The sequence below is a fragment of the Camelus dromedarius genome, chromosome X, assembly GCF_036321535.1.
Source record: "Camelus dromedarius isolate mCamDro1 chromosome X, mCamDro1.pat, whole genome shotgun sequence".
NCBI lineage: Eukaryota > Metazoa > Chordata > Mammalia > Artiodactyla > Camelidae > Camelus > Camelus dromedarius.
The window spans coordinates 24,125,446-24,151,711 of NC_087472.1; positions in this window are offsets into that span (position 1 = coordinate 24,125,446).

Here is a 26,266-nt window from a genome sequence, read left to right on the forward strand (position 1 = left end):
TATATTTTAATGGAGTTCTCATTTTCCCCTCATGGGTGAAGTTTTTCTAACTTTTTTCTCTTTTACTGAGTCAATATTAGAAATTAATATGTGCATATAAAGTCATTCATTTCACTCAGATTTAAAAATTTATTAGCAAAATGATACACAATTTATGATCTTATATCTTTTATCCATGGTTATTTCATCTTTTTCATGCTTAATGTTGTATATTTGTTTTATTTTGCCCTTCCTTGTTTATTATCAAAACTATTGCCTTGTGGTTCATTTCCCAGCAAGAGCGCCCCAGTTCGGCCCACTCCACATAGCAAATTAGCACTAGATCTGGGGCAGACAGGTCCCGGGAGAAGTTGACCAAAGAGGCAGACCAGATATCAGGCAGCAACCAGGACACTTCAGTTCCTGTAGCCACATGCCCCAAATCCCAGCCCCGGCCTCATCCACACTGCAGCGCTGCACGAGATAAGAGACAAGCACAAAAGAGAAAGGGGCGCAAACTTGGGCTGCTTCTGAGTGGAACCACAGACACCTACAAAGGTGGTGCATATAGGTCCTCTGGGACCACACAGGCCTCACTTGCTTCATCAATCACCTCGTTTGGGGAAGGGCACACACTCAAGGGCAACAGACTCTCATCAGTCTCAACCCTCAGGGTTTCTACTCCAACAACTGGGGAGCAGACCTTGCCCCTGATAGGAAAGTGACAGCCACAGAGCTGAGAGGAAGCTCCGCCTCACATCCAACACAGACCTTAGATACTACAAAACCAACACCACCCCCTACTAAGGGTTAATGGGCAGCACACACTGAGGAAAGACATGACCTTGTTCATATGGAAACTAGTTCTCATAGCAAGAACAATAAATAGACTACACAGGGATCATCCCACATAAAAACACCTCTTCAAGACTAAAGTAGATAAATGTCTCCCGTAAATTTATAAAGGCAGAGAAGTTAACTAAAATGAAAAGGCAGAAGAACTACTCCGAATTAAAAGAACAAGAGAAATCCCATGAAAGAACAAATAAAAAAAAAAGCTCAGTCTACTAGACCCTGAGCTCAAAAAGGAGATAATAAAAATGCTGAGTATGCAATTAACAGATACACACTACTATCCATAAAATAGATAAGCAATAAGGATTTACTGTATAAGCACAGGGAATTATATTCAATATAATAACCTATAGTGAAACATAATCTGAAAAAAACCTGAAGCACTTTGCTGTACACCTGAAACCAACACAATACTGTAAATTAACTATACTTCAGTTAAAACAAAGAAAAACTATTGCTTTATATTTTGCATTATCAAATTACTTAAATTCTTAATATCTTTATTTTTCTGCTTTCAAATACATTTATTCCCTTTTACTTTTCTTAACATCTTCCTTCTTTGTAGCTTAGATTTACTTTTTATTCTTTCCAGTTTCTTGAGTTACTGTATTAATTCATTTTTTTAATCCTCTGAGATGTTTATACATTTTAATTTGCTTTTCAGAACAGTTTTTACCTATCCCAAATGATTTAGCATGTAACATTCTCATTCCCCATGAACCTCCCCTCACCAATATTCTTAAATATTTTAGGGGTTTAGCCTTTCTCTTTGAAAAACTTTATTTTAGGAGAGAATTTTGTATATTATTATCAACATTTTCAAGCAATTGGATGTTCTGTTTATTGGTTAAAATAAGTTTAAATTCATTCCTAGTTTTATTGTTTTGCTGCAGAACCTCATTTATAACGTTTGTATTCTGGGGAATTAACTGAGGCTTGCTTTGTGATCTATTCAATTTTGATAAAAATACTGTTGTGTCACATTAGCTTTCTTTTGCGTATAACAAATTATCACAAATTAAGCAACTTAGAACACCAATTTATTATCTCACAATTTTCGTGTGCCAGGATCAAAACAGTGTGGCTTAGCTAGTTCTCTGTTTAGGGTCTACAGGGCCAAAATCAAGGTGTTATTCAAGCTGGATTCTTACTGGGAGGCCCCAGGGAGAGTCTGCTTCCAGGCTTCTCTAGATTGTTGGCAGAATTTCAGTTCCCTGTAGTTGTAGGACTAAGGTCCTCATTTCTTTGCTGACTGTCAGCTTTCTCACATGGATTTCTTCATCTCTAAACCTGCAATGATGCTGTTAAGTCCTTCTCATATCTCAAATCTTTCTAACTTCTGCTGCATCTTCCTGGCTCTTCTACCACATCTCTCTGACTCCAGCCAGAAAATGCTCTCTGCTTTTAAGGGCTCATGTGAATAGCCTGGGTCCACATGGATAATCCAGTATAATTTTCGTATCCAACATCCATCTCTTAGATTCCTCTGCAGTCCTTTCACCAAGTAATATATCATACTCAAAGGTTCTAAGACTTGGAGTATTGACATGTTCGGGGGTCATTCTGCCCTCCTCAGGTGCTTACATTAAAAACAGAACAAAATAAAGATCTTATTGATTTGGATAGCTCAAAACTGAATAAATGTCTAATTACATCACATTTATTGTCAGAACATATATATATGTGTGTATATGTATATTCTTCTTTATTATCCACTTGCTCTCTCATGGGCTGAGATTTACTGGCAGAAGTGTTTTTATTTCTATTTTGCTTCATACTCCCAGTAGCTTATAACTGTAGTCAGCTCTGAGCCCACGCAATGTTTCAGGCACCATTCTAAATGCTTTACACGTAACAACGCACCCAATAGTTACAACAACACCAAGTGGTAGCTATTGTTACTTTCCCCATTTTCCAGATGAGAAATTGGTGAACACAGAGGTCTAAGGTTATACAGATAATTGGTAGAAACTGGGATTTAAACGCAGGATGTTTAGTTTTAGAGTCCATGATCTTAACTACTATGATTCTGCCTGTGTTTTATGTATTTTATATTTCACATGATACTATCTTTTGAATAAAGTTTCATGAAGATGCTTATCATTATTGTGGAATATACCCTTATTCATTTCAAAGTGACTTTTTCCCATGCTAAATGTTTGAAATCAACTTGGCTTAAAGTAAGAATCATTGCTTTTTTTGCATTAAGATACAATTTAATCCATTCATACAATTAACATTAATTTACTTACTACTATGAATTCTGTGTTGGAAGATTAAATAAATGAACTGAGATAGATCCTGACCTTAAAGAATTGAAAAGGTGATGAGTTAGATCATATACATACTTATGTCATTATAAGGTAGAAAATAATATGCAAAATAAGGAAAAGTCATGGCAATTAGAGAAAGAAAAGATTGCTTCTGGCTATGAAAATTAAGGGTAACTCCAGGAAGAAGGCAGCATTTTAACTGGACCTTGATAAACAGGGAAGATTTAGATACACTATGACAGGAAATACGGGCATTATAAGTAGAGAGAAGAGTACATGAGTAAAGGCAGAGAAGCACAGGAAATTTATTTTTTTAAAAATGAGTATTTCAGTTTTACTCAAGTATAGAGTTTGTGAAGAGGGATACTCATAAGTCTGAAAACCTATATTCAAGTATCAGGAGTATGGACTTCACTCTACAAACCACTGAAAGACATTGTTGATATCTAAGCAATGAAGTAGCATGATCAGATAATAAACTAAGACTGGCAGCTGGATATCATACAACTGTAAATAAGGAGATCTTTATTTAGGGGTAAATAGATATTGTTATGGGAATGAAGGTCAGACCTGGCGTAGTGGCAATACAAGAGGAGGAAAAAAAAAGGATAAATAAGAGCTATTTCAGAGATGCAATCATAGGATTTAGCAACTGATAATATGTTAGAAACTAAATGCAGACAAGAATTATTATGACTGAGGTTTCAATCCTGATTGACTGGGAAGACATTGGTACCACTAAACAACAACATGGTATTCAAAAGACAGAAAAGTTCTGGGAGGGAAATATATGGGCTCCATCATTATCTGATCTTGTTCCTTTGTTTTTATTGTTATTTGAGCAATATTCATATTAATTGTTCTTATGCATTGAATGCCCATCATTGCCAAACTAAGCACTTTACAAATGTCATGCATTATCTCATTTGGTTCTCACAACAACTCTGCGAGGAAGAAAAGTTTGCTGCCAGCATTGGGCTACTGAAGTGAGCCTCCTCCTACCAAAACTAAGAAATGTGGAAAATAAAATTGCCTTCTGAGAATTAAACAAAAACATAAACACCTAATGGATCAGCGGGAATTTATACAGTCTCCTAAGGGGACAGAAGACTCCCAAGACACCAAGAATTTATAAATAGTTGGGATATATTAACATATCTGATGAATTATTGTTGACTAAAAGAATTTAGCATGTAGGAAGCATAGAAAACATTTAGTGGTAGAGAGAAATATAAGCTTTATAGCAAAGAATAGACTTTGGTCATTGAAATTTGAAAACACTTATCCAGTCAGTAAGGGTATTCCTATGATAAAATTACTATTCTAATCTATCCCATTTTGATACATTGAACATTCCCGATTCAGTTCAATTAAATTTCACCGTAATCATTTTATGCTGACCAAGCAACCTTATGAATATGACTTGGCTGTGATACCTAACAGTTGTTTTCTCTGTCCCACATCTCTAGCTCTTGATGAAGTACTTTCTCTACCTCACCTCACCCCACCTTGTCAGTCTCAGTCCAGGTGGTTTGGAGGGATTGATTTTAGCCCCTTCTTCCACAAATGGGCACTTGACCCATGCCTGGTAATCAATGTATTTTCTTACCCTAGCTGCAGTGATTGATTTAAGGATGGGTACATAATACAGTTTTGACCAGCAAAAGCCATGTTAAGAAACTTTGGCTAGACTCTCAAGAAAGATGTTATATTTTTATGGAACCATTGTCTGTATGGGGAATGTGAGCCTAGAGTTGTCAGTGACCACCTCTGCATGAAAATAAAGCCAACTTAGGTGGACAGAGAAAGACTGAGTGCTAAGGATACTATTTGAGGCCCTAGATCCACCCTTAAACTTTTAATTCAGGTTAAGTCACATATTCTCCATCTTAGATAGTAATATTACCACATCTACATCTATATTTAAATATAATGATTCCTAGACAATTGTTCCTACTTGCAGATGAGAAAACTAAAATCAAGAACTTATCTATATATTTTACAAAACTGTTTTTTTAAGAAATTGTCCACTGTGTAATGTTGCCAATGGTCCTTTATGTAAGGATCCAGGCAGTGAATTCTTTGTACAATTTTAATTTTAGGGTTAAAAAATTTCCTTCTTGAGACAAAATTTTGTATTTCATTTTATATAATAAGTTTTCATAATAATTAATTATAATCCAATTTATTTCAATTTTTCCCTTGGCTCCCAGGATGCTCAGAACCAAATGACACATTCAAATTGTGGTAACAACACATCCAAGAACACTGAAACAAGTATTATTCTTTCTTCTTCTGATTTCTGCTCTTTCCTTTTTAAAATTTTAATTGCCCTATTTTAAAGCTATTGTAATATGGCAAACCTCATTGAATATTTTTTTAAGTCAATGACATTTGATACATTTATCAAAAATGAACTCTAAGTAGTTTTTTTTTTTAAATCTCTGGGATTCTCAATAATGTGTTACAAATGCACCCAGAATCTAGTTTTGAATCATAATTCCTTTGACCGAGACAGAACCACAGAATGCTACATGTAAAAGGGACTTTAGAGGTCATCTGCTCTAGATAAATCCCTCTATTTTGCCTATAAACTATTTGCTCAAGGTTATATAGTTAAGAGTAGAACAGGGTTAGCACCCCGATTATCTGAACCCTAATTTCCAAACCATTATTCTTTTTTTCTACTCTATCATACGAAAATCAGAAGTTTAATAGTCAATCCCAGTCAGGAAACCTACTTCCTCTCTTGGGCTCCTGTCACTAAATACGGTTCTCCCTAGCAATGAAGCTCTATTTCCTTTCCAGATGGCCCATGACTTGCTTCATATCTCATAATATATAAATATATTCTAAACAAAAATTCAACAGATTAGGCCATCATATTGACCAGTCTCCTCTTTAAATAATGGGGCTCCTTTTTGTTTATGTACACCTCTTCACCCACATGGCTAAATGAATTCATGTTCTTTCAGCTGCCCTTATCTTTCTCCTGCAAGCCCACAAAGAATCAGAGAATCTTGTCGAGTGTATTAGCATGCCCTTACTTAAGAGAACTCTGACTTCTGCTCAGCATAGCGAGTAGGGGGGTGTCTGGTTCTTGAGAGTTAATTGGAGTTGACTTACCTAAATTTTGAAGCTTTATTTCCTGACCTTTTCTTAAATGAACACACGTCTCAAGCCTGCCAAGGAAAGGCGGGGTTAGGGGAATGGAGAGCAATGGCCTGCTGCCGAGCTGCTGGCTGTTCTGAGTGTAATTCTACCAAGCCTTCAGCTGGTACAGGACTGCTAAGGCTCAGCTAGCTATTTTATCCTCGCTCCATTCTGTAAACTTAAGGTGAAACTGAGGCACAGAGCTCAGAAGGAAAAAGACAATCGACAGAAAAAGGTCAAAGACTTTTGAGTCCGTATCTTTTGTAAACAACTCTTCCTCTAGCTATGCTGGCCATTACCGAGAGCTGAAAGGCAGATCAGCCCTCAGTAACACCATTATGACTTATTGCTGGGCTCTTTACTCCCCCTTTCAGCAACCCGCACACTACTCTCAGCCTTCCTTTCATAGAATGCAAGAAAAAAAATATATTAGCAGTGTTCACTGAGTACTTACTGTAGAGGCACTTTCATATACATCACATTTCATTAATTCTCTCTCTAACTAGTAGGCATCATCAACTTTCTTAAAGATAGAAACAGACTCTCCCCAGAGACAATAAGTAAATTGCCTCAGAATTAGACAGTAAATGGCATTTTAGTGTACAAAACCCCAGATAGTTTGAACTTAAGTCCCTTACTCTTCTCATTTTATGTTACTTCCTTAACTGCTTTGATGAATTAACTCATGTTAGGGACTTCAGTGTCACTATCCCAAAGAAAAATGGTGGGAATAGAAGGAATGGCTAAAGTTGAATTTTAAGGTACTGCAATACTTCAGTGGAAGAGACTACGTACTTTGGAAGAGGCACTATTCTTCCCCTCTTTAAATCACAAAATCAATTATTCTGCTTATCCACAAGAAAGAAGCATCTTGGTAAGGAATCGAAACAGCAAAAGATAGCCAAGAATACATTAACGAGATTTCTGCCCCTACTAGACCTTGAATAATACTGTGAATGACAGTTTGAGTATTTCAAGCAGATCTGTCCTGGGTCTGCCTTTCATCCTTTAAAATGTAGACACATGCAGGCAGGCGTGCAAATGTACAGGCACACACACACACACACACACACACACACACACATCCCATGTTCATATATACTTTGAAGGCCTGTTAATCATCAGAAAATCAGACACTGGGTCTTAATGTTATTATGCAGGCTATTTAGATGCCTGGCTCTAATAGCTGTGTCAAGCTAAGTTCAAGATTGTGGAAGGTAAAGGCAAGTGTGTGCTGCATATATTGCCAGGAAAATACCAAGCTACTGACATGCCAGTAAGTTCTCCCTACCTCCAATCCTCAAGCTCCACTTTCAACCACCTTCTTAAGTTGATTCTTAATATCTTCACATACATCCCAATCATTCCAACTCTGAACCTAATCAGTTTCACATCTACAATTTGAAAAAGAGAGATTACAGACTTAAATATGTCTCTCTGTCTCTCTGTCTCTCTCTCTCTCACACACACACACACACACACACACACACACGGTCTAAGTAATTATTTTCATTCCCTTGTCCTGTGTTGGTGATTAACATTAAGTCATGAACACTATCTCGTCAGATAATCACAGAAATGAACATTTCCTTGAGAGCAAGACTTTTGCTTTTGTATTGCTAGGTCTTCAGAATAATGCAAGGTATCTGGAACATAGTAGAAGCTCAATTAATATTTGTAGGAAGATAATAAATATGTTGGGATAATATCAGAAAACATGTGGAGTGAATTCTTTCCTGCGGAATAGTTTGTCTCTATATACAGAAGCACGGTTTAGAACACAAGACTTAGACCTCTGTAACAGACACCGCTGGTGCCGCACATCACGGCCTCCGGGAAGCCCTCTGACTTCAGCTGCTGTGCTGGTGGACAGGTGCAGGTAGCTCCAGCAACCTTCTGCTGTAGCTGTTCCACCTCCAGCCTATACATAGCTTGAGGTTTTCCTACTTTTTAACCCAAGGCCTTCTCTCATGCCTCTTGGTCTTCCAATAAATGCAACCCAGAAGTGCAGTTGATTTAACACTCTCGAGGACAACCCTTAGCCATTGGGGGATGGGGACCAGTGAATAAATCTTTCAGTATGTTTTCAGGTGAATTATTCTAGAAGGTATTTTGTATATTTCTAGGAGGTCCCAGTAAAACTGAGCCTCTGTTCCCCACCGTAGTGACTTAAAAATGCTCTCTTGTGTTAGCTTTTCCTTCTTACCTGATTTAGTCTCCCTACTCTCTCATCTTGATTTCTGGGATCACATCCCAAATAAACTACCTTGACTCAAGTCTCTGTCATAGGCTCTGCTTTCAAGGGAATCTAAATTAAGACAATCTGATACAGATCATAGCTAAAATTATGGTTCTGTGCTTATTAGCTGTTTGGCCTTGGACAACTTACTATACCTCTCTGAGTATTACTACCTTCAACTGTTAAAATGCATAATAATAGAATCTAACTCACATGGTTGTTGAAAAATATTAGCTGCAATAATGTATGTAAAATGCTTAGTACAGTGCCTAGGCTAGCATAAGGGATAACAGAATGATGATTATAAATACCACTATGCATTTGACTACGTCGTTCATAATATAGATTGAAATCTGTGATAGTCTTATAGTACTCACAGAACCAGCTGCTTCTGAGCCTAGGCTGGACGATAATCCCTTTCTCTCACATCTCCACAGCCTTGCCTCCCAAAGGATGCCTAGCACAAAAGATAATTTGGGACATATTTAAGTGTTTCTTATATATCTGACAAGGATACCTAATGAACACGTACTCAACAGCACAGCATGAATATTGAAATCTGACTGGCAGTCAGCTGCCACACTGATCATGGTAGCATCCATGAGGGGAGTCAGACTGAATAGGAAGGACAGACTGTAGCAACTTCCTATATGACGCAAATCAGGAAAGCTCCTCAAGTGCTGAGACTGGTACTTCTAGCCTAATGAGCAGTGAATCATAATTAGTAAGTCTTTCGTTCAGATGCATTGTCACTGTACATACAAGTGCCAGGCATCAAAATCTCAAGAGTGAACCCTTACCACACTCTCTTGTCATAGATCTTTTTGTCATTTTGTAATGTGAGTTTATTTTTTTTTTAAAGGTTCTGTGTTCTTCTCGTGAGCTACTTATTCAGATTTTGATCCAGGACATCAGCAATAGATGAAAAAGAAAAATTATCAATTCACTGAACAAACTGTGTTCTAGACAAGAACACCAAATTTTAAGATCAGAAAGAATTAGCAAAGCAGATGAGACAGCATTTGAACAATTTACAGAATATCACAGGTATTCACAGAGGGAACAGTGGTTTTTCAGTCTGTGGTTCATGGAACTACATGTAGGACTAGATGTAGACTAAGGCAGTGTGTCCCAACTATCTTCACATTATGGCACACAGAAAAATGCTAACATTTGTATGGCATGCTGTGGGTGATGAACGAGACTTATCTTTCCTTATCTTACCCAGGAAATCCCCCACTGAAAATATCAAACCAAAGCAAAACAATGAAACAAAAATCCACTGAATCCTCAAATATGTTCCCTTCTCCTAAAGAGACTTACTTCAAGCTTATAAAAGCAATCCTTCCATTTTCCTATTTATCAATACTTGACCAGAACACAAGCGTACTTACAAACACACTCATAGGAATCCTTTTCATCAGAGATTTTTATCCCATTTTCAAATAAGCACATATAGGAGTGAAAAGAAGGTTTTTCTCCAATCTCAGAAAGAGGATATCAGCTTCAATGTATGTGGTAGGCAGAATAATGGCCTTTCAAAGATGTCCAGGCCCTAATCCCCAGAACCTGTGAATATGTCATATTACATAGCAAAGGAGAATTAAGGTATTGGATGGAATTAAGGTCACTAATCAGCTGCTAACCTTGAAGTAAAGATATTATCCTGGATTATCTTGGTGAGCCCAATGTAATTATAAGGGCCCTTAAATGTGAAAGAGGAAGAGTCAGTGTCAGAGTAATGCAATGGGAGAAAGACTTGACCAGTCATGGTTTTGAAAAACAAAGGGGCCATGGAGCTAAGGAATATAGGAAGCTTTTAGAAGCTGGAAAACACAAGAAGAGATGCTTCCCTAAAGCTTCCCAAAATGAACGCAGACCTGCTCACACCTTGATTTTAGCCCAATGAGAGCCATTCCAGACTTCTGACCTTCAGAACTCCAACATAATGCATTTGTGTTGCATTAAGCCACTAAGTTTGTGGTAATTTGTTACAGCAGCAATAGAAAACTAATATAATACACTTCAGCAAAAAAGATACAGGCACAAAATAATTCACTCTAAGACTAAATGAAGGAGACATATCTTGTGATTACTTTCTAGTTATTGCCAACCAATGATTAACATGTTTCCAAGCAGATGTCGTCCCAGGGCTTTATAACAGCACTTACATGGTGCTGCCAGAGAGGTAGGAAAGACCCTCTTGCACAACAATAGTTTTAACAGGTTGTCACATTTCTTAATGATACCTAGATAGTCTTTTGAGAAGAAAGCCTATACTCACACGATTAGGTCATCTGAGGGAATACAAATGAACTCCAGGCTTTTCAAATTCCAGGTGTTAGGATAAATCACACACACACACACACACACACACACACACACACAATAGAAACATACTGCATCTTTCTGGAGTGTCCATTTCACTTTAAGATTGGGGAGCAGGCAAGAGCATCATTTCTCTATTGAAACACACTTAAATAGATTTAGAAATAAGTTAGATTTTTGCCTGAGTTTTAGGACAAAACAAGAAATATCTCACATGCAAAAATATGTTTGACTTTTAAGAAAAGCTCCAACTAGCCTCCAGGTGTGTGAGTTCACTTTTCTTTCCCCATAGACACCTTTGAGAGGTACTGCATTAAATCATTCTCTGCTACTTTCAAGTTTTCTCATGTGTGTATACTTGATGTTGTTAGATAGACTGCAAGTTCTTCAGGGGCAAGGACTGTGTCTTCCACTTCTTTGGTATTTCCACTAGAGTTCCTTATGTGAAAGCTCCAGGTCAAAGTTGCTTTTTGAACTTTGAATTCTTCTCACTAAATCCAGCTTTTTAAGGCAAAACCTACTCCTAGTGGATAAATATCAAGCCACGAACAGATTTAACCATGTACATTTCATTACAGATAGTAAAACGGGCATACTGCAAGAATGCATGGATATTTATGGACTGACATAGTATTATGCAAAATCTGATTCTAGCAGATCTTAGCTAGCCCACTGTGCTGACACAAAGTAGGGACAGGAAAGCATACTCATGACAGGATGTTCCACAAGACTGAATGACAGTTACCAAAAAAAACAGGAAATGTTGCTCTTTGCTTCTCCTTTTGCCTCCTGTCTCTCCTCATTCCAGACTGGCCTCAGAATTCAAAGGAAAAAGCAAAAACAATCAGGATGTGTTTAAAAGAGTACTGGAGCCCTCTAATTTGTTGACAGTGGAAGGTTTTCCATTTGTTAATACATTGCAATTTTCATATCTTGTACCTTACCCTGCATTTTTACTGAATGCTGCTGACATGGCTTCTCAGTAGAAGGAAACGTAATTACTTTCCCTGCTACATAGTTAGAAAACCTTCTCTTTTCCAAGGTTTTTAACATGAAATCAAAACAAACACCTGGTGGAAAAGTAACTCATCAGTCAATCAACTGGCTGTTCAGCCAAGATGGTGCACAAACACATGTAGGTGTATACGTATGTATATATCACAATGCAGATACAGATACACACATATCTATATCTAAACTATATAATTATATATACTAAATGATTGAATTGGCATCATGTGAGTATAGCCTTAAACCTACGTTGGTGGACGAGGGTGCTGAGCTCACAAGAAAGTTGTGAAATATGCAACTAGTCCTCCTGTTTCCCATCAATCTTTAGTGCCTCACTGATGAGTTGCACCCTGTGTATCCAGCTCCTGATCTTCCCCACTGTATTTCTTCTCATCCCCCATGTCTTCTCACTCCTTTTCATCTCCTACCCTATGCTTTCAGTTGCAAATAGGGTTCTCTGACAAGCAAACTCTGAGATTAGCATGCAGGAAGTATACAGGAGAACATTCCGGATTAATACCTCTAGACAGGACAGGAATGGGAAGAAGCAAGATTAGCCAGAGAGAAAAGTTGAGCTGCCATACGATGCCAACAAAGATCTCAATGAATCCACCAAGATGAGCTTTCAGAGTCAGCCCAGAGTAGTGGGGCATGAATCTTTATACCCCTTTGATCAGTTGATCAGTCCTCCTTAGGAGCAGCCCCTTGGGAGAGGCACGTTTCTTCCCTCCTCTTAGTAGCTAAGAGAGTAAGTCCTCCATTCCTGGGGAGGTTCTGAGTGGCACGGCACAGTGTCTATCACATTCTGCAGTAGGGACTACATTATTGAAAATTTTAATTAAAATAGATTCCTGCTAACTATTCCAACACCAGATAAAAGTTTAAAACATAAGTTTCCTTGAGATGACCCTTAAGCAATACTGGGACATTTCTGACCCCATGACAAATCAGCAGAAGAAATGATTTGTCAAGTCATTTCAAAATGTCCCATAAAAGCAAATGATCACTTTATTAACACTGAGAGGTCAAGCACTAAAAGTGAGTTGCTGAGTGGAAGGAGAATGAAATTTGGAATCAGATGAATTTGGATAATTTTGACGCTAATTTCTTTAACTCAGTCAAGCAAGTTAATTTCTCTGAGCTTCAGTTTTCTCAGCTTTATAATCTGGCTGATAATAAGCACCTACTTAATAAGGTTTTCATGATCACTAAATCAGATATCCAGGTAGAACACCTAGTACCGCGCTTGGCTGATAAGAAGTATGGAAATATAGTGAAGAGGTTAAGAGATCCAGCTTTGGAGTCATAAAAACTAGGGGTTACCTTCTAGCTTTGCTTCTTATTAGCTGTGTAACCCTGGGCTAGATACTTAACCTACATAAGCCTCAGCTTAGGTCTATTTATTATAGTAGATACTATTATTATTTCCATTTTACCTCAATAAAGCCAGGGGGGAAAGATTAGAAAATGAAAAAAAGTTATTTCTAAAGTTAATTTGTTGTTAACATCTCTTTGTACCTCATCTATTGGCCCTAGTTCTAGCTTGTGAAATTAAGAGCAATTTAATCCCTGTACTCTATGACAGCCCTCTTATCAGTGCTTTGGCAGCCGTATTACACTATTGTCTCTTACTGAATTTACTGTCAATTAAAACCTCTTAACTATTCATTCACTCAGCTATCTATCCATCCATATTTCCCCTCCTTCCTTCTTTCCATTAATTGATTCATTCATTTATCCACCAAACTGCTGATTATGTACCAGCCATGAACTCAGTGATCTCAATAATACAGGGGGGAAAAAAGCAGTTTCTGTGATCATGCAGTTAATATTCTAATCAGAGGAAGGAAGACAGTAAACAAATAAATGCTTTCAATAAAATTTGTAAAAAATGTTATAAAGCAGAAAAGCTAGCTGTGAATAAGGGGAGGGGGGACCATTAAGTAAAGATTTCAGTAAAGACCTTTCTGAAGAGTTGACATTTAGCTGAATCTTTTCTTCACATATGTTTAAGTTAAAGATAAATTATTTGAAAGCCCAGAAAATCATAAATTAACCACATTTTTTCTTGAAAATCATAATGTAAATAACAGAGAAGGATTTGACTTATAAGAAAATCAAGATTTAGAGATGGAAGATATTATTCAAAAAATATTTCCCACTGGAAAGTCAAGTGTTTCTGAGGAAATTAGGATCACTAAGACGACTCAATCTCCTGAGGAGAAGAGAAAGATAGAGGGGCAATCAAGTTCTGGAGACAGTGGCCATAGGAAAACAGATTTATATTGAACAATGGTGAAATTTACATTTGATTTATATTAGCTACAAAGGTTTTGTATGATCCTATCACAACAAAGTATTAACCATAAGTCGCCTTGTGAAGTACAGCAGACTGTCACATTTCCTATGGCTTTATTTCTCCTAAAGCAGTGACAACAGGGATTTTTTTTTTTCCACCTCAGCAAAAGCAAAACTGGCCTTGTGGGACATTTATTGATTAAAAGATTCCTATCCTAAAACTAAATATGTCCCAATACATTAAACATTATCCTCAATAGACATTAATTGATGAAAAACATATGAAACAAACAGAGCTAGTAAAACGTCATGGACTTGAAGCAAAGAGTCTGAAGAATAAAATTTGTTAGACACATTCTGTCACCAATGGTGAAACTCTCCCATTTCACTAAAATCAGAAACTCAGCCATTCTGACTGATGTATGATAATTATGCTCTACCTTTGCAGGAAGATATATACCCATGTGAATAATAATAAAATTTTATAATTGGTACTTTTTAGAAAATCAATTCTATGTTCATTTTGATTTTATCCTAAGCCTTCCTCACTAAGCTCCCACATTCATGAAAATAATATTCTATTTTGTCTGAACAAACCTGTAAGTTAATTGACTGCAATGGACCCCATAAGGATTCAGTAGATATCCACAGAACATAGCATAAAGTCTGGAACACAGTAGGTATTCAGCAAATTTTATTAATTAATAATGCTGATTATAATGATGTTGGATTAAGACAACTTTTCATGATAAAAATACTTAACCAACTAGAAATAGAAGAAAATTTCCTTAAGCTGAAAAAAGCCATCTATGAAAAAACTCAGAGTTAACAGAGTTAATGATGAAAGACTGAACACTTTCTAAGATCAGAAACAAGACAAGGATGCCTGCTCTCACTACTTCCATTCAACTTTACACTGGAGGTTCTAGGCAGGAAAGAGAAATCAAAATATTCAGATTAGAAAGGAAAAAGGCAAACTATATTTTCAGATGACACACTCTTGTATAGAGAAAACACTAAGGAATCCACTAAAAACTAAGAGCTAGTAAATGAGTTTAAAAGGGTTGAGGATATAAGGTCATTAAGTAAAAATCAATTGTATTCCTATACACTAGTAATGAACAGTCTGAAAATGAAATTAAGGCAACAAATCCATTTAAAACATAAAAAAGAATTAAATAATTAGGACTAAATTTAACTAAAAGAAGTACAACACTTGTACAATGAAAACTACAAAACATTTTTTAAGGAAATTAAAGAAAACCTAAATAAGACACTCCGTACTCATGATAGCAATACATTCATAACTAGTATTATCTAAATTACTACGGAAAACCTAGACTGCTTTTTTGGCATAAATTTATAAGCTGATCCTAACATTCATGTGTAATTGCAAGAGACCCAGAATAATAAAAACAATCTTGAAAAAAAAAGAACAAAGTTGGATGATTCACATTTCCTGACTTCAAAAGTCAGAACACAGGTAATCAAAACAATGTGGCACTGTCATAAAGAGAGATCAATGAAATAGAATTAAAAGCCAATAAATAAAACCTCATTTATGATCATTTGATTGTTGACAAGGCTCCCAAGACAATTCAACTGGAATAGTCTTTTTTACAAATTGTGCTGAGATGAATGGATAGCAAAATGCGAAAGAATGAAGTTGGACCCCTTCCTAAACCATATACAAAATTTGAATTAAATGTATCATATGCCTACACATAACAGCAAAACTTGAAAACTCTTAGAAGAAAATACAGACGAAAATGTGCAAGACATTACATTAGGCAACTTTTTTTAGACACAAGAAAAAACAAATTGGATTTCACCAAAATTAAAATCCTTTTGTGCATCAAGGCATATTACCAAGAAAGTATAAAGATAACCAACATAATGACAGAAAATGAAAAGAAATAATTTATCTGATAAAAGGCTAGAGATCTGTATCTAGAATATATAAACAACTATTGCAACTCTGTTTAAAAAAAAAAAAAAAGGATGACAACCCAGTTTAAAAATAGCCAAATGATCTGAATAAACATTTCTCCAAATAGTATACACAAATGGCCACTAAGCAGAAAAAGATGCTTAATATCATTACCTATTAGGGAAATGCAAATAAAAACCACAATGAGGTGCCAATTCACACTCACTAAATTGACTAGAATGAAAAAAGACAATAAAATGTAGAAAAACTGGAATTTTCATAAAATTCTGATGGGAATATAAAATGGTACAGGTACTTTGGAAAACAATTTGACAGATCCTCAAAATGTTAAACATCAAGTTATCATATAAGCCAGCAATTTCATTCCCAGGTATATACCCAGGGGAAATAAAAGCATATGAATACACAAAAATTTGAACAAGAGTGTTCTCCACAGCTGCATTTTTCATAATAGCCAAAAAGTAGCAACAACCCAAAAGGCTATCTAATGAAAAGTAAACAAAATTTGTTATATCTATATAATGGAATATTATTCAATCATTAAAAAAATGAAATGCTGATACATGCCATAACATGAACTTTGTAAACATTATGCTAAATGAAATAAGCCAGACATAATGGACTACATATTTTACGACTCCATTCATCATATGAAATTTCCAGAATAGGCAAATCCATAGAGATATAAAGTAGACTAGTGGCTTTCTAGGGCTGAAGAGTCAGAGGGGAAAGGGGAGAAACAGACACCTTTAGAGATACCTTTCTTCTTTAAGGATGATAGAAATATTCTAAAATTAGTTTGTGGTGATCATTGCACAACTATGAATATAGATTTTACTATATTGAATTGTACAGTTTAAGTGGATGAATTATAATGGTATATGGATTATATTTCAATAAAGCTGAAAAATACAGCAAACAAAAAGTCTTAGCATATTTTAAATCCCTTCCAAATTCCCCTCCACACATGCACATTTCATATTCTTCTTATCTAATACTTTAAGCTGCAGTATATATTTAAATAAACAAAAATGTTATTGTTGGCCTCATTCTTTTGCTTACAGCCAATATTAACTTTACCACCAAATGTTATGATTTTTCACACTTGCTTTTTTTAATTACATTTCTTCTTTCTTCAATGTTGTTTTTAAAAAATCCTTCAGGAGTTCTTTCAGGTGATGGTCTTTGGGCAGTAAAATTTCTAAGTCCTTACATATCTGAAAAGATTTTTATTTTGCATTTACTCTTAAATGATAATTTTGCTACTTATATAGTTACAGGTTCACAAGAATTTCCATTCAGCTTTTCAAGTATATCATTGCTATATTATGGCACATATTATTGCTTCTAAGAAATTATTTTCCGATTGCCATTCCATTGCAAGCGATCTGTCTTTTTGTCTCTAACAGTGCTTAGTATTTGTCTTTATCCTTGGTGTTCTACATTTTCATCATTATGTGTGTGCAGATTTGGTGATTTTCAATCTTAGGACATATGACTTGTGCATTAATGGAAAATTATCATTCCTTTTTTCTTACGGTATTTCCTCTCTTCCATTCTCTCCACTCTCTCCTTTCTTCAATAATTTCCATCTCTTAATTTCTCTGTTCTACGTATGAGGAGACTGTCTCTGTTATCCTCCTAGAGATAACTGCTAATTTGATTTCTATACCATGGTTTAATTTTGTATATTCCAGAATGTCATATGGCTCATATTCATTCATACATATTTTAAATTCCCTGTCAAATTATTGTTATCTATAGTTTATTGTGTGTGAATATTGGTGACTACTGTTATGTAGAGTAGTCTACATCTTCCATGCTGTTGGGCATCTTCATGTGCTTAATAATTTTGATTTGTGAGTTCACCTTCATGCAGCGTCATCTTCCACCGAAGCATCCTTCCATGCATGTCCTGATTTGCGGAGACCTTTCTGTAGGGCAGTTGTCTGGTGACCCCTGTCAAGTCCTTAGGGGGTTCATTGACTGTGAACAATATTTTACATTACTATATTACTTTGGGGCTTTCACATCAGTTCAATAACATGGATTCAGGTACAAAAACTTCTTGTAGTACAGACTCAGGCCTCTTACTTATTAAAGATGACATCTGGAGTAAAAGCTATTATATAGGGAGAAAGATAAGTAGAAGCCTTTAGAACTAGCCCTCTAAGAGGTTAAATAAAAAGCAGTATCACTTCCCATAGGGAATGCAGAAATTGTTTAGCTCTTAATTTAACTGACCCACCTGGAACCTATGAAAGCCAGATTCTGGAGGATGATGATGGGCTACAAGAAATTCAACCAAATAATTGTCCCAATTGCAGCTTCTATGCCACATGTGGTTTCTTTTCTACAGCAGATTAGCACAGCCTCCTATACATAACATGCAGCCATTTGATCTAGCAAATGTGTTTTTTTCCATCCTTATCAGAAAGAAGAAACAGAGTTCACATTTAGACTCTTGACCTCCAGATAAGTCAACTCTTTAAATATTTGTCAAAATATATTCTGAAGAGGTCTGTACTATCTATATATCACACAAAACATGGCACTGTTCCACTATATCAACGTTATCATGCTGAACTAACCAGACGAGAAAAAAGTGGCAAGTATGTTGAAGGCGTTGGCAAGACAGATTGCTCCAGAAGGTGGCAGTTAAATGTTTTGCGAAGTCCAGGGAGACCACACTCATTAAGGTTTTAGGGATATCATGATCTACGGCATGTTAGGATATTCCCTCCAAAGGAAAGGACGTATTATTCCATAATGAACTTCCTACAACTAAGAAGGAAATATAATTGCTGGTAGGTCACTTTGAGTTTTGCAAGCAGCATACTCCACACATGGATATACTACTCAAATTCATACATGGGATGAAATGAAAGGCTGACAGCTTTGAGTGGAGCCCAAAACAGGAAAAGTCTTTGCAGCACGTCTTGGGTTCTAGATCAAGGTCATGCCACATTCAATAGAGAAATAGACACCTGTAGAGAAACAGATCCTAGTGAGTTACTGGGCCTTGACAAAGAAGTAACTGACCATGAAGTATCAAGTAACTGTGCAGCCAGAACTGCCCATCTAACATAGACATCTTTTCAAAAATGTAGGGTGAGCCTCAGCATACTGATTTTAATATAGAAATGGTACATTCAGAACTAGGCACAAGAGAGGTAAGAGGGCACAAATAAACTACAGGTGGCCATGACCCGCCATGATATCCACCACTGTTTCACTGATGCCTCTCCTTTCACCCATGCTTCTGGTCTCATATGCGTTCCTTATGATTAGCTAATCAAGGAAGAAAAAGGCCAAGACTGGCTCATAAATAGGCCAGCTAGGTACTTGGACACAGTCCCCAAATGAACAATGGTTACACCATAGCTCCACTCATGGGAGGCTCTGAAAGATACTGCTGAGAGAAAACCTCCCAATTCACAGAGCTTGATGTGGTGCACCTGGTCAGTCATTCACTTTCTATGGAATGAGAAGTATACTGCAATAAGGTAGGTTGCTTGATTAGTTGGTCTAAGGCCTTTAAAAGAAGTTTGGAGTATCAAGAGCAAGGATATCTGGCAAGGTGTGTGCACTTTGACCTGTGGGTATAAAACACAAGTTGTGAGGATCTTTTTATTTTAGGTCAGTGCCTACCACAGAGTATCTACCACAAAAGAGATAGTAAACAAAATAGAATGACTTGACGTTTCTAAGTCAATTTCTGTCATCAGCCATCAAAGGGCTAACAGAATGGAACGTAGAGTTACCCTAGTGAAATATATTAAGGCTGTGCTCAAGCCCAAAGTCTGGGTCAACACTCTCTAAGGCTGATGTAGCTACTGCAGCTTCCAAATACCCAATCTGCTGGAAAAAAAGAACAATACTAAGCTCTCAACAGGATACCATCTCTGGAGATCGATCAGCCACTTGGTGGCAGGTTGACTGTATTAAACTACTTTCAACACTGTTTCACCCTGAGTGTAACTGACATATTCTGGTTTGGGTTCTCTTTCCTATCTGCAGGATCTCAGCCATCGCTACTTTCTGAAGGCTAACAGATTACTTGTTCTAAGAGGATGAAATCCTACTAACACTTCATTGGCTCAAAGGACCCATTTTAAAGCAAAGTAGGTAAGACAGTGAGAAATAACCATAGGATCCACTGGTATAATCACATACTGTGCCACTCTGAAGCTGATGTCCTGATAGAGTAATGGAGCAGCCTGCTGAAGACACTGTTGAGGTACCAGCTCAGAGGATGCCATGCCACCTTAAAAAATTACCTGTGTATGGCACTGTGTCCTGAATAAGTAGAATACATGAGTCAAAGAATCAAAGGATGAACGTAGGAGTGGGCCTGGTTAACTTTACTCTCAATAGCCGATTGCAGGAATGTGTGTTTCCAGTTATCACAAATCTGGGATCTGCAGGTTTAGAAGTTCTGGTTCCAAGAGAGTTCTACTAGGAGAAACACAAAGTGTTCCATTTAACTTTAAGATATAGTTGCAGCCAGTCCTGTTAGGCTCTTTATACCAAGATGTCAGCAGGAAAGCAAAGTACTCAACATTCTGGCAGGGATAACTGACCCTGACTATCAGGAAGAGGTAGGGCTTCTTTTGTTCACTGATGGCATAGAGGAGTATGTTTGGATCCAGGTGATCCATTTGTCAGTCTTTTGGTATGTCCTTGCCCAATTTTGACTATACACGGACAAGTGCAGTAGCCACAGCCCAGGAAATGCATGGCAACCGTGACTTAGACACCTTATGGATAAGGGTCTGGATCACACCAGAGACTGTGGTGAGGAGAATCTAAATGTATGGTGGTAGGAGGAGGATGATTAGTGACAGTTATGACTTTGAGACCAGTTGTAGTGTCAGGGGCTCTAGTTAATCCAAATAACAGCTCTCTTGCAAGTTTCTCCCAGGAAAAGACGTCCATTAGGGTCTGAGAGTAGCTATTCAATGGCCCCATGTAGTGTGAGGGAATGAACTATAGTGGATCCTATGATGCAAGGTCCATGTTCCCCCACTATTCCCGCAAAAACTAAAACACTTATTATCCCAGTTGCTGAGACTTATCTCAACAGTGTCTTCTCCAGGCTTGTCCTTGACTGAAGAGAGCCATCTCACTCAAGGTTGCATCCCCTTCCCAGGGCAGCTTGTATCTAGTGACTGATTATTGTGGGATATAAAAGTCTGGCCCCTTTTCCCAGTGGGAGACAACTGAGAAGGTCATTTTAACCTCCAGAGGTCCCTGTACAATTAGCTGAAGCCTTTGTTGCAAAATGAATGCATTCATCAGAGATTCTGGATTACAGGTGCTAATCTAAAGAGCTGTATTTCTGTGTGCTTGGTTGGTTATTTCTAGCTATAATAAAGAAGAAATAAATATAAATTCTTATGGAAATAAGAGCATTGGAATGGAATTGTCATTAACATGCTAAGCCACCCCTTAACTCTGTCCTACAAGAGGATCCAGAAGACTATTTCTTCATCATTACATGGTGAAACCCACTGATGAAGGTAGAACCAGCATCTTTGATAACTGTGATGATGGGTGTCCTCCCTAGGTTGAGGATGAAGGGAGTAGATTCTGTCACTTAACAAGGCTTCTCATTCCAATGGGGATGGTAGTATCTCAAGGTGGCAGATGCCAAATAACAGTACTTGACAGTCAGAGGCAATGCAGGCAGGGTTAATGTAATGGACAAGGCAGCTTTCAATCATACTGAAATGATCTTCAAGGATCTCTGATAGAAGAAAATTGATTATTGAATACCCTGGACTGAAATGGATGGGAAGCCCACTAATGTCTCATTTAACTCATAAAACTGAAATTAATTCTAAATCTGGTTAAAAGATTTGAACTATCAAAATAACGAATCACTGCCCCTCAATTAGGCCACAAATGTAAGGACAGTTAACAAACTCACTACTTTTGAATAAAAGATAGGCAGGGAATCCTTGAGGAAAGATCTTACACTAAAATCACAAGGATTAAAGCCATTATCAATGAGCCTGTAGCTTAGAGAAAAGAGATTAATCATACCTTTCAGGTATTAGTAGACACTAAACCTAACACAAAGTTAGTATCTCAGTACATCACTATAGTCCTCTGGTCAAAGAGGGATTTATAAGCTCAGTTGACAGATGGAGTTTTGGAGCTCAGTAGATCTCTAAATTGTCTCATAGTTACTACTCCAGTAACTGATATGTAATTTGAATAGTGAGGAAAATACCCATATTGGCTCCCTGACTTACAGGGAGATGGGTCATGAGAAAACATCTGGACTCACCCCTCCTACCAAAATAAGAAACAACTGCCTAAGGGGAATCAAAATGACTGATAGTGTCATCAAATGTTTGAAATATGTACATCCTTTCCTATCTTCATTTAAATCATCTGTTTGGCCTACACACGAGACAAAGTCATCTTGGAGCAGAGTAACGAATCATTTTAAGCTTAATCAGGTGGTTATTCCAACTGCAGCTGCAGTTTAGACAAGTCAATTTTATGGAACAAATCAATATGATCTCCAGCACCTGGTATACAACTATGACTCTGCCAAATACTTTTTCTCCCATCCCAATAAACAGACAACAAAAAACTAAGTTCTTAGCTTTCACCTGGTAGGTACAGCACTAAACGTTTACCATCTTGCCTCAAGGGTACATTAACTTTCCAGATTTGTGTTATAATTTAGTCCCCAGGGACATCGATCATGTCAACGTGCCTCAGGACATCTTGCTTGTTGATACTAATGATGACAGTATGATCACAGGGCCAGGTGAGTAAGAAGTAGCAGCAGTTACCTTAGATACCTTGGTCAGATAGATGCTTACAATACGAGATAGATCCCATAAAAATTGGGAACCTAAACATTGATAAAGTTTACCAGGGGTCTGGTAGCCTGGGTAATGATGTGATACTCCTTCCAAAGTGGAAGACAAGTCCCTCCATCTCACTCTGCTAAACTTTAAGAAAGAGGTACAGTACTTGATGGGACTCTATAGAAATCACATAAGGGCATGCTGCTCCAACATATATATCAAGTAGCCAAAGGCTTTGGTTAGAGATCAAAAATATATATATATTCAAGGATCTCCAGATATTCCAGACTACAATGTTATGCAAGTAAATTTGGCACTTGACTACTATGTCCCAGCCCACCCAATTTTTGAAGTGTATTGCACTATGAAATTCTGTACAAAATCCAGGCCAATCCCTGATAACACATTCACAGCAGAGACTCCTAGAGTTTGAAAGCAAAACCACTGCCTCCTCTACTAAATATCTCTTCTCCTTTATGACAACTACTTTTGACTTACTGGGGAATCCTGCTAGACACTGAATGCCTGACGATGAAAAGCCTTCTGGACCTTGTAGTCATCACAAATTAAATATGCCAAAGAGGCTTCCACTATCAAGCGAAAGTGGTATATGGGAACTATGCCTAAAGGCACATGTAAGTTACATGAGGAGCAGCACTCAGAATGCCAGTGTGCCTACTTCTGTCACACTGCCATCACTTCTTCTCCTACACCTATAGACTCAATGAGGATTCCTTAAGAGGAGGAAAAAAAATCAAGCCTCACTTAAAGGTGACTCCACAAAATACGCTGGCACCTTCCTAAGATGCCAACAACTCAGACCCACTCAATGGTGGCCCTGAAGAACAGTGAGAAAGGAATTCCTTCCTGTGGTCAGAACTTTAGCAGTAATATGGTTTTCCACACTGCTTGTAAGGAGAGATGATCTGAGAGATGGATCTACCTAATTAATGGGCAGTAGATAATGGTTTGGTCATATTGTCTGGGACTTAGCCATATTGCCAGGTATTGGGGAATTGGTGACAAAGTAATCTGAAGATTAAGTATATAAACTGGCATTTTATAATTGGCCAAGATTGTGACTATATCTGTGTCCTTTTCGAATAATCACCAAAAGACACATCTTTACAGAAAAAGTTGTTAATAACCCAGTGGACAAGATGACAAGCCATGCAGATAATAGTCTCCTTTCCTAGCCTCTACAATGTTTTTTCAATGAGCTCATGGAATAAAATGTTCATAGTAGTAAGGATGATGATTCTCTATAGCCTCACCTTGTCACGCTGGGTTAACAACTATTCTTATTAATGTACTGTTCAAGTTATCTATTGCTGCATAACAATCGACACCAAAACCTAATGGCTTAAAGTAAAAATAATTTCATTAGCTCACAAATTTGCAATTTGGGCATGGATTTGGGTAGAAGCTTCCTCTCTATTTCAAGTAGTATCAGCTGAGGCAGCTCAGAATGGGAACGGGCAGATCCAATTCCAATATGCTACATGCATTGCTGGCAATTGCAGCTGACTATTGGCTGGGAGCTTAGCTGTGGCTGAAGTTTGGGGACTTCATTCCTGTCCACGTGGGCCTCTCCATGGTCTGCTTTGCTTCCTCATAGGATGGTTACTAGGATGCAAAAGTAAGCCTCCCAAGAAAAAGCCCTCTTTGTGACCTACCCTAAAATATGCAGTGTCATTTCTGCCATACTCTATTGGTAGTCAGTCAAATAGGTCCATCCGGGATCAGCGGGGGAGTACACAGACTCCATTTCTTGATGGAGAAGTAGCAAGTTATTTTTAATAAAGAGAATATGGGAAGGAAGATAATGTTATGAACATCTGTGTGGGAAAAAATCTGCTTTAGTGGCCAAGCTAGCAATGGTAGAAACCAACTCTGAGTACCAAACACAGTATTATTACCTAGAATAACCAGAGAGGCCTGTATTGGCAAGTAGAGAATACTGTATCTCTTCTATCATAAAGACAACAGCAGTCTGTCCTTACTGCAATAGATCATCTGGATATGGATTTTTCTTCCTTTCACACCATGCTTCTTTCAAACACCATTCATGAAGTTAGTGAATGGCCTACTTATGCAATATAGAGCTATGTTAAGAATTTTGACCTTTATTCAGCAAAAAACAAGACCATGAAGCTAAAACTCTGGGAAATTACTATATGTAGCATGAACTCCATTTCACAGAGGTAGCTGGCTATACGAAATTTTGAGGTGACCTAGTGGAAAACTCACAATGGAACCAAATGGGTAACTTAAAAGGAAATAACTAATATATGTTGCTGTTTCTCCCACAGCCACTCTTGGAATTACTTCTGCCTGGCTCGTTGCAGTATATACTTCAAATCTGTGGGTCAAATCCTTTAATTCTTTGCCAGGTAAAGAGGTGACCTTAGATAAAGATCTACACTGATTCACTGCAGTAGATAATTGTTCCACCTGATGCGCAGGTGTTGAGAAGTAACCTGATTTGTGCTTTGATGAAATCTGGAGAAGTCTAAAATACCATCTTCAAGCATAGTCTTGTCCAAAAATGTTATTGGAAATTGGAGACTCCTCACCTTTATTCTAGCACCTCTATCTTTCCATCCCTCTCCTTTCTTCACTTTAGCTCATAGCAGTATTTTATCAGCATCCAGAGCACTGTGTAGTTGTTTATTGTATTTACTCTGTCTCATCACACTAGACTGTCTTTTTCTATCTTGTTCATTGATGTATTCGCAGCATCTAGCATGGTGTCTGGTATGCAAAACACTTTCAATAGGTATTTGCTGTTCAAACTATCAAAGAGAAATATGATTTCTGCCACAAAGTTCTACAAAGGAAAAGTGTATTTGGAACACAGTTAATGAAGATCACAGAAACTTCACATAGATATGAACATTAATGACAGATATCTCAGGAATGAAAATTTGATCTCCCCTAGTACTATAGTCTGAATTTGTCTCCCCTAAAGTTCATACATTGAATCCTAGCCCCCAAACCTAGTGGCATTAGGAGATGGGACCTCTGGGAGGTAATCAAACAATGAGGGCTGAATCCTACCTCATGGAATTAATGTTCTTACATAAGAGGCTCCAGAGAGATTTCCTGCCCCTTTTACCATGTAAGGATACAAAGGTAAGCCTGCAACCCAAAAGCGGGTCCTCATCCAACCATGCTGACACCCTGACCTTAGACTTCCAGCCTCCAGGACTGTGAGAAATAAATTTCAGTTGTTCATAAGCTACAGTCTGTGGTATTATTTTAAAGCAGTTCAAATGGACTGACACCTAGTAAAGAAAGTGAACGAGCTGATTTTCCAGGTAGACAAAGAGAATCTGGAGAGTGTGGA